The 18,823-nt window shown below is 28.0% G+C and overlaps 1 protein-coding gene across 3 annotated transcripts in view; it reads left to right on the forward strand.

The window, feature by feature from the left end:
* Positions 1-18,823, forward strand: part of LOC122506796 (cyclin-dependent kinase 5 activator 1) — a 179,496-nt gene that overhangs the window by 2,674 nt on the left and 157,999 nt on the right. The gene's annotated exons all lie outside the window — the stretch shown is intronic.

Here is an 18,823-nt window from a genome sequence, read left to right on the forward strand (position 1 = left end):
TTAATTATTTATTTTATAAAATGATAACTGCTCTCTAAATCTGAATTAGTAGAAAGTTACTAATGAAATGGCGAAAAGTCGTCCACCAAATGATTTAGTAATATATTACTAACAAATAGTGAATTTTACTAATTGATTAGTAGATTTCTACTAACAATTAGTAGAACTGTTTTATTAATAGTCGATAAAACAGTTTTACTAATTCATTTAGTGAAATGAGTGACTTTTAATTAGTCAATTTCTACTAAAACATTAGTAAAATTTTACTAAGAATTAGTAATATTCTACTAATTGAAAAGGGGAAAAGTCGTCCATGAAAACTACTAAAAATTAGTCAAATTTTACTATTCCTTAGTAGAATTCTACTAATTCAGATTTAGAGAGTGCTTTAGATCTCCTGTCATCCTTTATAATTACAATATTATACACTTTTAAAAATCGGACTCCTACTTTGTTCTAAAAGATTAAAATTATATATATAGTTTCAATATTGAAAAGTGTAAATTCCTTCATTTCATTGGATTTCTGGTGTAAAATTGAGGTCCGATTATTATCAGTGCATATTTTTATATTTTGCTAATTGTCAAATTAATTTGTATTGTGTTAACAATACAGTGTTAAATATATATATATATATATAGTAAGAAAAGCTATCCGTCAGTCATAGGAAAGTATGGGAATCGCATAAGTCTGTCTCACTCCCACTCATGGGATGTGACTGACGTGGTAGGTTTTCGTACTGTATATATATATATATATATATATATATATATATATATATAACTTCTAATTCAACTGTTACTCAGAGATAAATATTTTCAGAAAATTCACTTGAAAATCAACTATTTTACTTGATTCTTTCACCTCAAAATTTACCTCTTTCAAGTTTTTATCCGTCACTTAATATTTGTAACTTTAAAGAATTTAAGATTTTCTCATAACTCGTAGTGAATGGAAAAGGTGACATACTTTATAAATCTGAAACAATACAGAAGTATTGATCCAATGTTGGCGCAGTACTGACTTTATGTCATTATAATTTTCTTAAAGTATTTAATATTCTAATAAACATTACAAAAATACAATTAAAAAAATGTTTTACCTCTGAAGGAAATTAATTTTATTGACTTATTTTTGTTAATATTAACAAAACAGTTCTCAGACAGAACTGCAAATTTAATTATTGAGAATTCTGTATTTAATAATAATATTTTTATTTTTAAACATAGTTATAAAATTTCATTTTTTCTTTAATATTAAAAGTAGATATTTTTTGCTATTAATTAGTAAGTTTATAACAATTTTAATGTTGTTCCTAACAAAAATAAATCTCCATAATAATAATTATAGGTATAAAGGATAAATAATAATAAAAATAGGAATCTAATAAAAACAAAATTGATATAAAAAAATTATAAAAGTACTTTTTATTAAATCATTGAAAATTAAGAAAATTAATAAATAAATTTATAATAGTATTAACCACTTTAGCGGTATAATACCAAAAGAAAGCGTCAAGCATGACCTTTTACAGAGCGGTAAAAATGATAAAAAGGCGTGATAACTATTTCCCGATTATTATAATGTCTGTTGTCATTTCTTATGTATGTAAATATTGTATTCTTATATTTTTGGCTACGGTGATCATGAATACAACACAAAAAACGCTGCAAAGTTAAAACTTCAATTTTCGTGTTCGTATTTTGTGAACACTTTACTTCCTCATTAAAATTTCATTATTGTCTTATATTATTGCAAATTTAATACCAAAAACTACAAAAGGTTATTTTTCCAAAATTTCTAATTTTTCAAATATCAATAACTTTGGTTAACATGTCCGAAAAATGTTCAGTAAGTGGTCAAAAGAAGCGTCTCAAAAAGCTCTGAATTAAATAACAATTTATTATTAAAAAAATTGTATTGTTAATAATACAAAGTAATACAAATATTATTTATATAAATATAAATATTTATACAATAAATCCAATGAATAATAAAAAATTAAAAACAAACATTTTTGGGTTTTAGAACAGTTTAGAACATGAGAAAACAAAGTTAAACTTGATGAATAAGATTACTAATTATTTGTCCGACAATGAGATTTACTATAAAAAACATTCATCCCTTTAGCTCTTCTGGAACTCGAGATATTTATGAAAATATTATGTTTATATGGATTACCGTACATTTTCCCGATTCACACACACAGCAAGTCAAATTATTTGAACCCTACACGGACAAAATTCTGTGACATTAGATGCGCCGAGGACAGTGTCAACAGCAGTACATTTCATTTTGCACGTCTAAGGTGCCATTTCGAGATATCAGACGTACATAATGCACGTCAGATACGCCAAACTGGCACAGATGGCGTGCAAAATAAATGTAGAAGAAAATTTGACACAACCTGTACATCTAACGTGCCGATACTTTTTCCGTGTAGATACCCGCCAGTGGGAAATTTCCAACCGGCGCGGATCCTCGCCTGTACCGACGCCGGAGTAGTGGTACTGGCTGGGAACCGCCTGCCTACCGCCCGAGATCTGGTATTCTACCAAAAGATGACTTGGCCAGGAGCTGGCTGGCCATCCGTCTCGGAACTGGCATTCTACCGCCCGTTGACCGGCCGGGAGAAGCCGTTCCGTGTATAATTCAACCGGCTGGGACACGGCACTGTACCGACTGCGGATCTTTCATTTCCTAGCCAGATGTACGCTGGCAATGCTGGCATTCTACCGCCTGACAACCGGCTCGGATCAAAATAATAATTTCAACAAATATCAATAAAAAAATAATAATTAATTGCAAAAGATAAATACTGATAACAATTCATTGATAGTTCACTTTACACATTTTTTTATTTTTTTATACACTTAAACGCAATTTTTTATTACATAGACATTTGAAAAATCCTAACGCTTGGGGGTACGAACCTACGCCTAACCGAATATTTACGCACCGAAATCACGCACGCTAACCACTATGCTACGCTCGCATGGAACTCTCAAATCTTAAATGCTTTCAAGTCTCACTAGCTAAAATGAAAATTGTAAAATTACTACGCGGCAATAGGCAATTTGGAAATATGAACTGATGTAATTCCGGTATATTTTCAATACTTTACTGAATGTGTATTTATGAATATTTCAATATTTCGTTTAAAAAAAAATGTTATATTTTTATTATTATGTTTTTTAATATTTTATTACATAATATATCGAATAATATGAACATAACTTCACTGCAAAACAATTTATAACATATAAGTAATAGTATTAAATTGAATAAAATTTTAATGCACAACACATTTTTTTAATTATTTAATTTGCAGAAAAGTGTCAATAAATAATTACTTAATATATTGTTTAAATTAAAAAGAGATTATTAATTAATTAATAATAAATTAATTAATAATAATCTCTTTTTTATATATTGTATTTAATATGTTATTTATTGTAGGCATTATAATATATTGATCACATTTTCTTTCAAGTTAAATATATTTTACTTCTTTCAAATTAATATATTATTTATTAAAAATTATTTATTTTATTGCACATTAATAAAGTTGGATTTTTATATATATAATGAAAAAATTAAGTTTCTTATATTCTTCCTTTGCATGAATACTATTAATTTATTTATTGGTTAACTAATAATAATATTATAATAAATGCAATTAGTTATTGTAATAATTAATTATAATAATAAAATAAATTTATGATTATACTGATAATGTAAACTATAACAATAAATGACGAGATCCGCAGTCGGATCCGCCCCAGCACCGAGCCAGTACAGACCTAACATCCGTCATTCTTCCGACGCCCGTAGAAGAATGAAATCTGCAGGCGGAACAAATCCAGTACCGCGCCAGTACTGACGAAAGTAGAAAGGCGGATCCAAAAGTCGGAGCCTAATCTGTTCCGCGCCGGTTGCATTTTAGGATCCGAATCGGTACAGACCATCGGTGCTGGCGGTCCGTACGGGCGCGGATCCCAGGCGGTTGTATAATCCGACATTCGTCCGACTTTTCCTCCTGGGTAGTAATACATAAATTGTTCCTACGTAAAAGTTCAAATGGGGTACAAATGTACCCATGTACTATTAAATATATACATATTTAACGCAAAAAAAACTTTATTAAACGTCATTTCCTTCGTTTTTTGTAAAGAAAAATATAGGGTGAAGGAACCATCTGTCGAGGAAATGGTGAGGTTCTACATTTACACATTTTTTAATCACAAAAAAGACCTTCTATGTAAAGTAAAAAATATTATTTAAGTAAAAGGAGTATCTAAGATTCTATACTTGATATAATTTCGTTTAAAAAATTAATTATTTATTAAATCTCTTTCTTAAAAAAGACATGGAGTGGAAAGGTCGAATGTATCGAAAAGTATCGAAGTAAAGAATGGGCCTGGAATGGGCAATGAGAATGTAAAATCTTAATAGAAGGGTGTTTTTAAAATTGTTTGTACATGTGAAGGTGGCGCTGCACTCGTATGTTATTTAAAAAGAGCGCGAATATATAAATTTTATTTTTGTTAAGAGAAAGTACACATAACAAATCTTATTTTGCATTGTCAAAAAAAACGTCAATATTTCAAATATAAATAAGCAAATTATTAACTGAAAAAATTTGAATATTATTATTAATGAAATAATGGACTTGGACAATGGACATATTAAAACTAGCACCGTAGACGGCCGCTTGCGGCCGTCGGAGGAGCTAGTAATTAATATAAAAGAAATTGTTTGTAAAATACCATTTGTCGAGGCTCGGATACCAATTGCTCGATTTCTTGATCCATTTATCGTTTTTATTTTGTATCATGTGAACGTAACCCCATCTTAGTTTGTTTACAGCAATTATTAATATAAATATTTTATCATTTTGAATATTTATTATTTACGTTTCAATTAAAATTTTAAAAATAACAAATTTTACATTGAAAATTATTTAAAAAATTTAATTTAAAGAACTTTCTTACGTTACTGGTTAATGTTTACATTGACCTAACCAAAGAGATGTTTATGTTAACCTACGAACACAATAGAAAATATTTTGGGTAACTTTTTAATTGACAATCGGAAACTAGTGTCATATAAGAAAATGCGTCAAACCCATTTCTCGAGTCAACAACTCGACAATTAGAGATCAATCAAAATTCAGTACCAGTTACCGAGTATTAATTTTATTTAAATTAATAAATACATATAATTATAAAATAATCATCAAGAGTTTCATGATCTTTGTTTTTTTCTGCACTTGATGGTAGTGCTGATTTTCTTTGTAATATACGAAAATATGCTACTTTTAGAAATGAAAGATCGCTAGTCAAATTACAAATGAAAATAGCAAATGGTGTCATTCTTCTGATTTCTTGAGTAATGCACATAAAATTATTCTTTTTTAGAAAAATGCTTTGAAATTACAATCAAAAACATTTTTTTATGAATAAGTATATTATTTGGGAATATTATTGTATTATTATATTTTTATGTATTTAAAACAATTATAACTATTTATAAACCGAGTTACCGCGACTCGATAGTTGGTTTCTTCATTCTATATCATTTTTCATTTTTTCATGGGATAAAAACTATAATTGAATAAATTAATTTCTAAAACCTGGACTATTCTTCGAAAGGTTCCAAGTAAACAGCAAATTTTACATTGGTATAAACCTCATTTTATGTACATAAAGTATGGAGTATGAAGCCTTAGCTCCAAACACTTATTTCTCATTTTTGGATGCTAATCGATAGATTTTATGCTGCTCTTTCACTTGCAAAAAGAAAAAAATGTTTAGGGGAGACTGGGGTAAACCCGCTCACTTTTTTCAGATCGGTTAAAGTCTAGGAAATTATTCTCTAAATCCAAGTTAATTTATATCATTTGAAAGCTTATGATTTCTACTAAGAAAATAAAAAAGAGTTTTTGATTGATCTTTTTTAGTTTTACTTAGAGAAACTTTTTAACACACATATACCAAATTTTGAAATCACAATTTTCCAGAGTAATCGCTCACTTTATCTTTTCAAGACGAAACAGTTTTATTTTTTAAATATTAAAATTCTTCTTATTCCCGTCTTAAGTATGATTTATTATTAATAAACTATGAATTCTATAAATAACAAATTGTTTTAATAAATAATAAACATTAGGGTGTCCGTTATTTCCCAAGTTAGCTATTTTCATTTGGGTATCGTCAAAATCGTTTCTTTTTGACCTAAAAATAATTCTAGAAACTAGAAAGAGTATTTAAGGGGTATCACTACCCTAGAGTCAGAAAAAGAGACCTATATCTTTGATGATTTGTTTTGAGAAAATGGAAACTAGAATAGGATTTCTTTTTGGAGGGTTTATTAAATACATATTGAAGAGTAGAAAAAAAATTTTTATTAAAAATTTTATAACAAAATGGCGGCGGTAAATTGCATAGGAAAAATCAACTATTTTTTTCTTTACCAAAACGGCCGGAAAGGTTTCTTGAAAAGTTTAAGTCCTGGAACAGAAAACAAAGAAATTTTATAATCTATATTTATAATATAAACTTGAAAAGTACATAGGAGTTTGTTTTATATCAATTTTTGTAGAAATGGTTCTTTTTTTTAGTAAAATAATCAATTTTTCGACAAAAAATAAAAAGTAAATTGTTTATAAAAATTAAAGTTTACATCCAATTAAAAAAATCCTATGTACTTTTTAAGTTTATATTATACAGATTATAAAATTTCTTTGTTTTGTGTTTCAGGACTTAAATTGTTCAAGAAACCTTTCCGGCCGTAAAAAAAATAGTCGATTTTTACTATGAAATTTACCGCCGCCATTTTGTTATAAAATTTTTAATACAAATTTTTTTTCGACTCTTCAATTTGTATTTAATAAACCCTCCAAAAAGAAATCCTATTCTAGTTTCCATTTTCTCAAAACAAATCATCAAAGATATAGGTTCAAAAAAAATATATATATAGGGTAGAGTGGGGTAAAAAAGCCACCCTACGATTTTAGCAAAACATGTTATCAATTCAGGTATTTTTATAGTTGTCCTTTATTTATATGACAAATAGTCTTATTTGAAAAATATTTTAATAATTATGAAAGAGTTTTTAGCAAGCAAAATTTGCCTGTTTTCGATTTGCACTGCCAATTTTTTGTACCTTTTTTAGAAGTTCTCATTAAGTTTCACCACAGATAACATATTTCGTTGCAACCGTTTATTCATTGTTTATTTTTTAAATGCACTTTGAACTACTTTTTCGTCGTGTTTAATTTATTTTATTAAATAAACACGAGAAATTTTGTAAAATAAGAAGGTTAGTTTAAATAGAAAACAAGTGAATTTCACAAAATATTCAATGGATTTTTTGCCCTGGCTTTTTTACACCCAAGACCAGTTATTAAAAAAAGCAAAAATAAATTGTTAATTCAGTTCAATTTCCAAAAATTAACATTGTATACGTTTTCAGTATACTTTTCTCCTTATGTACAAACATTTACTTTTATTATTCGCTCACTTAATCAGATTGTAATATGTTTAAAAAGTTTACCAAAATGTTTTCAAAAAAGCAACAAAAAATTAAAATTACAATAAAAACAATATTAATCTAGGTACAACATTCAAATTAGATTCAAAAGTTGCGTATTACCTAATAGTATTTATATTCTAAACAGCTGATAAATCGGTTTAATAGTTTTTAAATAAAACTCAAATGGCTTTTTTACACCATGGCTTTTTTACCCCACTCTACCCTATATATGGGCAATTCTACGTGAGATTTAAGTCGACCTCTTAAAATCGGCCAAAAATATTTTTTTTCTATTCTGTATCGAAAAAAAAACAGATACGTATTTTTTTATTTATGTTTAATTGTCCAAATTTTCGAGTTATGAATTTTCGAAAATTTGGACTTTTAATTGTAGACCTATATTCAGTAGCTTATAAGTCCGAAAATATTGAGTTTAGGGAAAAGTTGTCAAAAAATGAAAGTTTTAGTTTTCTTTCGACTTTTAAGAAATGTAAACAAAAAATTTATTTTAAAATTTTTTATTAAAAAAATTTTTTTTTATAAACAAATTAATTTTTTTTAACTTTGGGCCGGATTTTTTTTTATTTTTTTTTATTTTTTTGTACCTTATAATATAGAGAAGATTTTCCAAAAAGTCCTGAAATGGGCCTGATGTGTTAAATGAGTTTTAAAATATTTTCAAAAATCAATTGCAAGCATCACAGTGGGATTTTTTTACAATTAACTTTTTAAAACTGTTTACAGCGTAGACCCTTTTATTTAAAACAAAGAACACTCAAATATATTAAAAATTATACGCTGTAGACAGTTTTAGAAAGTTAATTGTAAAAAAATCCCACTGTGATGCTTGCAATTGATTTTTGAAAATATTTTAAAACTCATTTAACACATCAGGCCCATTTCAGGACTTTTTGGAAAATCTTCTCTATATTATAAGGTACAAAAAAATAAAAAAAAATCCGGCCCAAAGTTAAAAAAAATTAATTTGTTTATAAAAAAAAATTTTGTTTAATAAAACATTTTAAAAAAAATTTTTTTGTTTACATTTCTTAAAAGTCGAAAGAAAACTAAAACTTTCATTCTTTGACAACTTTTCCCTAAACTCAATATTTTCGGACTTATAAGCTACTGAATATAGGTCTACAATTAAAAGTCCAAATTTTCGAAAATTCATAACTCGAAAATTTGGACAATGAAACATAAATAAAAAATACGTATCTGTTTTTTTTCGATACAGAATAGAAAAAAATATTTTTGGCCGATTTTAAGAGGTCGACTTAAATCTCACGTGGAATTGCCCATATATATATCAAAGATATAGGTTACGGTCTCGGGGCGCCTACGGCGCCCTCGACCTCCACTCGTGTCACAAAAATCATCGTAAAGAAATTGGCTATCTTTATTCCCGTGTTACTTACGATATTTTTTATTCCTAATGCACAAAAGTGGCGATTTCAGATAGCAGACGACAGGGAATAAAAGTCAGTCACTTGTTCGACTTATATGAAAATGGCGGCCGTTTTCTCCCTTGGGCAAAAATAACGCATGGGATCAGCGGTTATGTTTGCACATGGGAGAAAATGGACGCCATTTTCATATGGTCGAACAAATGAGTGACTTTACTCCCTGTCGTCAGCTATCTACACGGAAAGAAAAAGTCCGTCAACCATTAATGGATTAGTATATTACTTTGAGACGGGACTCTTTTTCCGTTGATGGTTGCTTAACTTTACTTAACGATTGAAAACGAGTCATGGATTGATTAGAATGCCAGTATGTGACCAATTGTTTTAGATTTAATGCTGAATTGTTATCAATGGCTGTTTGAATGTTTACGAATCATTAGTGAAAGTTTGTGAAACGTTAGTTGACTCGTATTCTAAATCGGCGCTCTTCACTAGCGCATTGTTGCGCAGTGTACCGATGCGCATTTCTTCCGGTTTCTCTATAGTCCATGTGTTTTTGCTGTCTGCTATACATATCCCTATATACTATTATGTGTAATGTGAATATTTAACTTAACTAATAATTTGCAGTTGAATTGCGTCTAGAAATTGACCTCGATGAAAATATATTTTCTTTTATATTTCTCGCCAATTAAAAAGTAGTTATTAGTGCAAAATCATTTCTCACAAGTTGTGAAAAATTTTGTTATTTGGTATATAAGAACAGTTCGCTTCTAAGCTTAAAGTGTTATAAGTGTGCGTTTCTACGTGTAGTTATTATAAGTGCGAAAATGTGTTGGTCTAAAGCGTCTAAGAGTGTAAATAAAATATTGGAACTGTGCAACGAAAAAAATGTGTTCATTCTGTACCAAATAGTGTCTAAAATTAGGGATAATTCTGAAAGAAGTTGAATTTTTTGAATGCTTTTGATAGTCATAGAAAATTTAATAGACAGTTTTCTAAATTTTAGTGAACGAGTTTTATATATTGATGACAGTTTTCTAAATTTTAGCAAGCAACTCGTCACTGATTGTGACTCAAAGTATGTTATCCATTCAATGATTTTGTGTCCCGTCTCAAAGTAATATACTAGTCTATTAATGATTGACGGACTTTTTCTTTCCGTGTAAAAGCGCCATTTTTGTGCATGTGGGATAAAAAAAATTTTACGATGCTGTTTAACCCTGCCTAAATAACAATACTTTTCCTATTTAATTAACATGGGATTTTTGCACTTTTTAGAAAATAATTTTTATTTCGTTTATAATATACTCTTTGACTAACCAACAATGCTTGATTCTGCTTCTATTATGATTCCTTTAGATAGAGAAATTTTCATATTATCGCGAAAAATTTATTACACAAGTTTTAAAAAGGTCAATCTCATTTTTATTGATTTTTCTGATTATCTTGCTAAATCTACTTATTAATTAAGTTTTATTCAGTATTTCATTGGAAGTTTCTTGTTTTATGCATCCAATTGGACCATAACAATGATTTCAATTCATAAACTATCTAAGAATCACACAGTAGACTAAATCTATTTCAAATCAGGCATGTCGACTAACTTCATGTTATAGAAAAAAAATTGTTTTGCTTGTCATTTTTTTCTTTTGAGTATAATTATTGAATTTTCTTTCTTGGGTCTTGTAGATGGTCTTGTCCTCTTCAAAATCCAGTTTGAAATTTGAAAAAATATTTAAAATTATAAAAATAGGGGATGATTTTTTGAAAATAAATAAGATCAATTTTCTCAAAAACACCACCTTTTTTGTTATCAAATTTTTACTACAAATTCTTAAAATAATTATGAACATTTTCTATGAATTTCAAGCGGGCTAAACCATTCTGGCAATCAGGAGAATTTTTTTTCGAAAAATTTATTTTTACAAATTTTTAAATTGTTAACGTTCACGTCAACAATGCTATAACGATTCATTTGTTTATAAAAATGCAAGTTAACAATTTGAAAATTTGCAAAAATAAATAAAAAAAAAACTCTTAATTGACAGAATGGTTTAGCCCGCTTGAAATTCATAGGAAATGTTCATAATTATTTTAAGAATTTGTAGTAAAAATTTGATAACAAAAAAAGGTGGTGTTTTTGAGAAAATTTATCTTATTTATTTTCAGAAAATCATCCCCTATTTTTATAATTTTAAATATTTTTTCAAATTTTAAACTGGATTGTGAAGAGGACAAGACCATCTACAAGACTCAAGAAAGAAAATTCAATTATACTCAAAAGAAAAAAAAAGACAAGCAAAACAATTTTTTTTTCTATAACATGAAGTTAGTCGACATGCCTGATTTGAAATGGATTTAGTCTACTGTGTGATTCTTGGATAGTTTATGAATTGAAATTATTGTTATGGTCCAATTGGATGCATAAAACAAGAAAGTTTCAATGAAATACCGAATAAAAATTAATTAATATGTATTTTTAGCAAAATAATCAGAAAAATCAATAAAAATGAAATTGACCTTTTTAAAACTTGTGTAATACATTTTTCGCGATAATATGAAAATTTCTCTATCTAAAGGAATCATAATAGAAGCAAAATCAAGTATTGTTGGTTAGTCAAAGAGTATTATAAACGAAATAAAAATTATTTTCTAAAAAGTGCAAAAATATCATGTTAATTAAATGGGAAAAGTATTGTTATTTAGGCAGGGTTAAACGGCATCGTTTTAATAAGTCATAAATTTTGTTATTTTTAAAATATAATACGTGAAATTATTTTATTCTAAATTTTAAATTTAAAACTAAGTGAGCGGCTTTACCCCGACTTCACGTGAGCGACTTTACCCCGAGTGTATTCCTCACATTTCAGAATAAATTTAATTAAATCATTTTGAAATAAGACAAAACTATATATGTACTTCAAAGAAGGACATCCAATAGCAACAAAAAAAATTTGCGAAATAATTTAAGACTCAAAAATAATGATCGAAAAACTTAAAAATCCAAAAAACGTTTTTTTCTGACACCTCTAAAAACATTTGATCGCCTCTGATTCTATGTTGAATTCATGAAACTAAACGAAAGTTTGTTAATATAAGTTGAATGTTAAGTGCTATTCACAGTACCAATATCTCCATCTTAAGTTGAGTTCATAGCGTCAAATCGCTAGTGAGTGGGTTTACCCCAGTCTCCCCTATATCAATTACTTGTTATGTTATTAACGAGCAATTGTCAGCAGTTTATATATACATACAGTCATGCATGCCTGCTTCTTCTTTCCCTTCTGTAAAATTTACGTTTGGAAGTTAAGTCACGTTTTCTCGGTCACAAATCTCTAGCAAAGTGCTATTGAAACTTTCAATTGGGAATTTTCATTTTGAAAATTTCAAATTATAAAATTTATGATCGATGAAATTTATCAAATTTGTAAGGTTGGTATTTTAGTGATATCAAGTCTCAATCATGTTTAGAAGTTTGTAGAATTTGTGTGTATTTTAAATTCTTAACCTGTCCAAACTTGTTATTACATATAATAAGGGAAAAAAGTGAGTTAAATTTTAACTCCCCAGGGGATTCTATAAAAGTCGCACCCATTGGGGAGTTAATGCCAGGGGAGTTAAATAACAAGAGTTAAAACTTCACACCCAAATGCTAACTGCCCAAGGAAAAAATAACTCGCGCGGGTGTTGATCAAAAGTGTTAGTAATTAACTCTCTTTTGGAGTTGATTTTTAACTAGAAAAATTTCACTCTTAACTCCCGAGTCCGTTAACTCCCTAAATTTTTTACAGTGTAGGGTGAAGGAACCAGTTGTCGAGTTGACACCAGTTTTCGATACCTGGTGACTATTTATGCCTATAAATAATAAATTATATTAAATACGTAAAATAAAATAATATAACAATATTCCCAATTAATATAGTTATTCATAAAAAAATGTTTTATATTGTAATGTTAAATTGTTTTTCTTAAAAAAATAGTTTTATATGCATTACTCACGAAATCAGAGGAATGACACCATTTGCTATTTTCATTCGTAATGTGACGTGTGTTATTTAACTTCTAAAAACAGTATATCTTTTAATATTTAAAAAACTTCTTTAATACCATTAAATTCAGAAGAAAACAAAGAGTATATAACTGTTGATAATTACTTTATATGACTATTTATTAGTTTAAATAAAATTAATACTTGGTAACTGGTACTGAATTTTTATTGCTCTCCAATTGTCGATTTGTTGACTCGAGAAATGGGTTTCGCATATTTTATTATTTGACACCATTTTTCAATTGTCAATTAAAAACTTAAGCATAAATATTATCTGTCATTTTCGTAGGTTAATATATGGTTAGGTTTATGTAAACATCATCTATTAATTAATTTAATTTTTTAAATACTTGAATTTCGATAAAAAAAATTTTTTATTAAAGAATTAAATTCATGGAAATTTTGTGAAATTATATTTAGAGTAATTAAATTTGTTATATATATGTCGTAGCCGAATAGAAGAATCCGCCGTTTAGCTAAACGCCTAGGCGGTTAGCTAACCGGCGCCGAATAGACAAATGAACGTGATAATTGCTTATATTCCTCTATTGGCCTGAGTAAATCCGCCAGTTAGCCAACTGGCTAGGCAGTTAGCTAACCGACTAAGACGTTTTAGGCCAATAGACGAAATCATAACTTCAACTTATTGAAATACGTGAACAAATAATTTATGTTCTTATACATATTTTATTTTATTTTACATATTTCAGTTTTACAAAATTTATTTATTGAAACAAGGCAGACTCTGATGACATCGAGAATTACAAGAAAGGCCGGATTTAAAGCAAATGCATTTTTTCGTCTTACATTGCACTTTCGATGCTTTGCAATTGCATTTCCTAAATCCTTGACCACCAGTAATAGATTGTTTAGCTGCTGCTTCTCTTAAACTTAGTATTGTGGAGTTACAAACGTCAGTAATTGTAATTGATTGAGTTTCTGATTTTTGTAGCTCCGTTCGGGGAAACCAACCCTTAATTATACCGTCTTTAGTGCCTATTTGATAAACACCGTTTTGAAAACTAAGAATTATTCCAAAAATATTGTTAAAATCAAGTGGCCCTCTATCTACTGCTGGAACTGATAAGGTTATGTAGTCACCTTCGTTCAGAACTGGAAACTGGTCTTCCGTAAACGTTTTCATTTTTTCCGCTGCAATAGATTGTCTTACAAAACAGTCATCTTGAACTTGGACTATATTTTTGCCTCTAATGCATAAGGAACAAATGAGTTCGTCTTCAGTGCTTAAGTCCAATTCTGTACAATTTATGTGTACTCGCAAGCGAAAGAGAAAAAAATAACATTATAAAATAAAATATTGGAAATCAAAATTTTCGTGTGTTTGCAATATACAATATAATTATTCTATTCTACTGAGAGAAAACAAATAGTTTTGGAAAGAGAAAATAACATAAATTATTTGTTCACGTATTTCAATAAGTTGAAGTTATGATTTCGTCTATTGGCCTAAAACGTCTTAGTCGGTTAGCTAACTGCCTAGCCAGTTGGCTAACTGGCGGATTTACTCAGGCCAATAGAGGAATATAAGCAATTATCACGTTCATTTGTCTATTCGGCGCCGGTTAGCTAACCGCCTAGGCGTTTAGCTAAACGGCGGATTCTTCTATTCGGCTACGACATATACAGTTTTTTTAAATTTCTATTATGTGACAAAAAAACGACAACTGGGTCAAGAAATCGAGCAATTGGTATCTGAGCCTCGACAAATGGTATTTTACAAAAAATTTCTTTTATATTAATTGTTTAATATATAATTTATTTTTTTAACGAAATTTTATCAAGTATACAAGCTTAGATACTCCTCTTACTTAAATCATATTTTTTAATTTACATGGATGGTCTTGTATTGATTGTGATTAAAAAATGTGTAAATGTTGAATAGGGTGGTCTAAAAAAAGTAAAATCGGAATTTTAATGCTCTCACCCCCTAGGATTGTTCTATATGGAGAAAAAAAATACCCCTATTTTTTTTGAAAATAAAAAAATATTTAGAGGTCGCTCAAAGCGCTCAAAGTTTCCCATGTAAAATGCATGGGGAAAAACACTTTTTCGTAGAATTGGTATAGAATCCTTGAAAATCAATAATTTTTATTCAGCAAACTCTGTTTCTCTTCAAAAGACTTCAAAGAATAGTGCTAAATTATTTATTTAATAATTTTTTTAAATTAACATTTTTTTGTAGTATCCCAAAAAAACCCCATAAATTTCAAAATTACAAAAAAATCTTTAAAAACTATTTTTTATTATTTTTATCAAGGTTTTTTCCTAGATTATCTTTATAAATAAGATCAGACTTTTGTCTGTACATTGCATAGAATTTAAAAATTCATGTTTAGTTTTTCTATTCGAGTAGTAAGAATTCCAAAAATGACAATAAAAAAAATTATGTATGTATGTATGTATGTATGTATGTCTGTGTGTATGTATGTATGTATGTCTGTACGCAATATTTTGTCCGGGATAAACACAAAGACTACTCGATTAAAACGAAACTTTACAGGCTCTTAGGTATTAGTCTAACTTAAATTTATAGCCATATCCGATTGAAAAATATTAAGCTGAACGAAAGTTATAGCTTTTTTCACAAATTTCAAAAAATAAAAAAAATGCAAATTTTTAAATTCTTTGTCAAATTGATGTGACACTTTCTGTAGCTACTTTTTAATATAAATACAACTAATTTTCAGTATAAAAATGAAATATAAAAAATATATCCGAATTTTTAAGCCAAAATCATATTTTTGATTTTCGACAAAATTTTTAATTAATTTTTTTTGTTGAATATTGTTTAATTTTTTATTAAGTTGGTAGTGATATCGATTGATGTTTTTAAATTTTTAATTACATTCATTACATTTATTTTATTAAAAAGTTTAGAGTCATGAATTTGATGCCGATTACAAATTTTCTAAAATCAATTAACGTGAGAGTTTGCAAACAATTTCTATATTGATATTTTCAGGTTTTAAGTTTGAAAATTTCATAGTATGTATTGTCATATTTAACGTAGAAAATAAAATATTTATGTTCAATATAAAGGGTATACAGTAAAAGTATCAATAATACTGAAATTTGACTTCAGCGGGTACTGGGACACAGAAAGTCCTTAAGATGCCATTAGGGCAAATTGGGATTTATGAATCAAAATTTTCTTTTTTTTGAATTGAAGAAATGTTTTAGAAATGACTTTGAAAATAAATAACAAATTCCTATTTATGAATTAAAATTGTTCTTCTTGAACTTTAGAAATGTTTGGGGTATGTTGTTGCTTTCCAAAATTCTATCCGGGCATTACGCAAAAACGGGTAAAATGTAAAATCCCATATGGAAATTTTTAATAGGGATATGGAAAAATTATACCATACGGTTTTACATAGGAATCAATATGGTTTCCTTTGTAAAAGTGGATCCCATGTAGATTTCCCATGTGGGAATCAAAAACGTGTTATAATTTCTACTAATACATTTAACAGAGTGTCTATTAATCGCAAAGGTATCCCGAGAAATAGCCGGGAATTTAATTCGACTAGAAAAATCGGGAATTTTTTTATCTAATTAAAAAAAGTTTTATTATATTAATTCATTTTTAAAAAATTGCTTTTTGCTTTAATTTCTATTGATGTAATATTTTTATTTGTCAAAATTTAAGACTTACTTTCAGATTACAATATAGGTCTTATTTTCGATTTTAGCAGTCGTAACGTGGGGCCTACTTGCAATACAATTAGTTCGAATTAGACTCTACATAACTCCAAAAGCTGGTAGAAAATTAGTATTAATTATTAATGCATTAATTGAAATACTACGAATGCATAAAGTACTGCAAATTGACAAATACTGTTCTGCAAATCTGAATTAGTTGAAAATAGTATTTGATAGAAAAAGTCATTTACTGATTCAAATGGTAATATTTTGCTAATGTAATAGTTAATGGTAACTAATTAAAATTAGTTTTTCCCAGTCAAATTAAATTCCCAATTGGTAGACACCTGTTCAAATATATTAGTAGAAACTAAAACCCGTCGAAGACGGGTACGACAGCTAGTAAATAAATAACACAAATATTGATTTTTAAACATTATTCCATGTAATTGCTAATTTGTTTAAACAAATTATTATTGTTTATTTACAACTTTTTATCAAATTGAGCTAAAGAGTTTCGATTTTTTCTCAATTTTGCAACTTTTCAGGCCGAATGTAACCATTGACTATCAACTAACTAAGAATATTAATTTTATTAATTGTTTAAACAAATTACTATTGATTAATTTTATCTTTTTATCAAAATGAGCTACAGAGTTGCAACTTTTTTTTAATTGTACATTTTATTTTTTTGTGAGGTAATAATTAATGTAAGACTTAATTTTCGAGTAAAAATTGTGAACAATAAATTTATTATTATTAAAATGATAAGTTCAAAAATTTTTATTTACGTCATTGAAATTACTACTGCGATAGCTTCAAATTTAAAATAACAATTTGTTTAAACAATTGGTAAAATTGTAATTCTTAGATTGTTGTTAGTAACTTTAGTTACATTTGGCTTGGAAAAATACAAAATTGAGAAAAATTTGCGACTCTGCAGCTCAATTTGATAAAAAGATAAAATTAAACAATAGTAATTTGTTTAAACAATTGGTAAAATTAATATTCTTAGTTAGTTGATAGTGACTGGTTACATCCGGCCTCAAAAGTTGCAAAATTGAGAAAAAATCGAAACTTTTTAGCTCAATTAGATAAAAAGTTGTAAATAAACAATAATAATTTGTTTAAACAAATTAACAATTACATGGAATAATGTTTAAAAATCAATATTTGTGTTATTTATTCAAAATCTAGGAAAAAACTTTCATAAAAATAGTAAAACATATTTTTTAATGGTTTTTTTGTAATTTTGAAATTTATGGGGTTTTTTTGGGGCATTATAAAAAATAGTTAATTTGAAAAATTATTAAATAAACAATTTAGCACTATTCTTTGAAGTCTTCTGAAGAGAAACAGAGTTTGCTGAATGAAAAATATTGATTTTCAAGGATTCTATACCAATTCTACGAAAAAGTGTTTTTTCCCCATGCATTTTACATGGGAAACTTCCAGCGCTTTGAGCGACCTCTAAATATGTTTTTATTTAAAAAAAATAGGGGTATTTTTTCCATATAGAACATTCCTAGGGGGTGAGAGCATTAAAATTCTGATTTTATTTTTTTCCTATGTATTTTTGGACCACCCTACCCAGACGGAAAAGTCGGACGAATGTCGGAATTTAAAACCGGCTGGGATCCGCGCCCGTACAGACCGCAAGTACCGACGGTCTGTACCGAATCGGATCTGAAAAAGCAACCGGCGCGGTACAGATTATGCTCCGACTGTCGGAACCGTCTTCCCACTATTGTCAGTACCGGCACGGTACTGGATTTCTTCCGCCGGCGGATCTTATTCTTCTGCGGCGTCGGAAGAATGACGGATATGTTAAGTCTGTACTGGCTCGGTGCTGGGCCGGATCCGACTGCGGATGTCGTCATTTATTGTCACATTATAAATTTGTTTTCAATAAATGTGTCATAACTAAATAATTATTACAATAATTAATTGCATTATTTTAGAAAATAATGATTAATTAATAAATGAATTTAATTAAAATATTAAGTAATTATTTATTGAGACTTTTTTCAAAATTAAACAATTAAAAAAATTTGTTGTGCACTTATACTTTATAAAATTATTATAAATAAATTTATACTATTAATATAAATTTATTATTATTGAGATATTATTAATTAATATTATTGAGAATTAATAATAAATTATT

The sequence above is a fragment of the Leptopilina heterotoma genome, unplaced genomic scaffold (assembly GCF_015476425.1).
Source record: "Leptopilina heterotoma isolate Lh14 unplaced genomic scaffold, ASM1547642v1 Lhet_434, whole genome shotgun sequence".
NCBI lineage: Eukaryota > Metazoa > Arthropoda > Insecta > Hymenoptera > Figitidae > Leptopilina > Leptopilina heterotoma.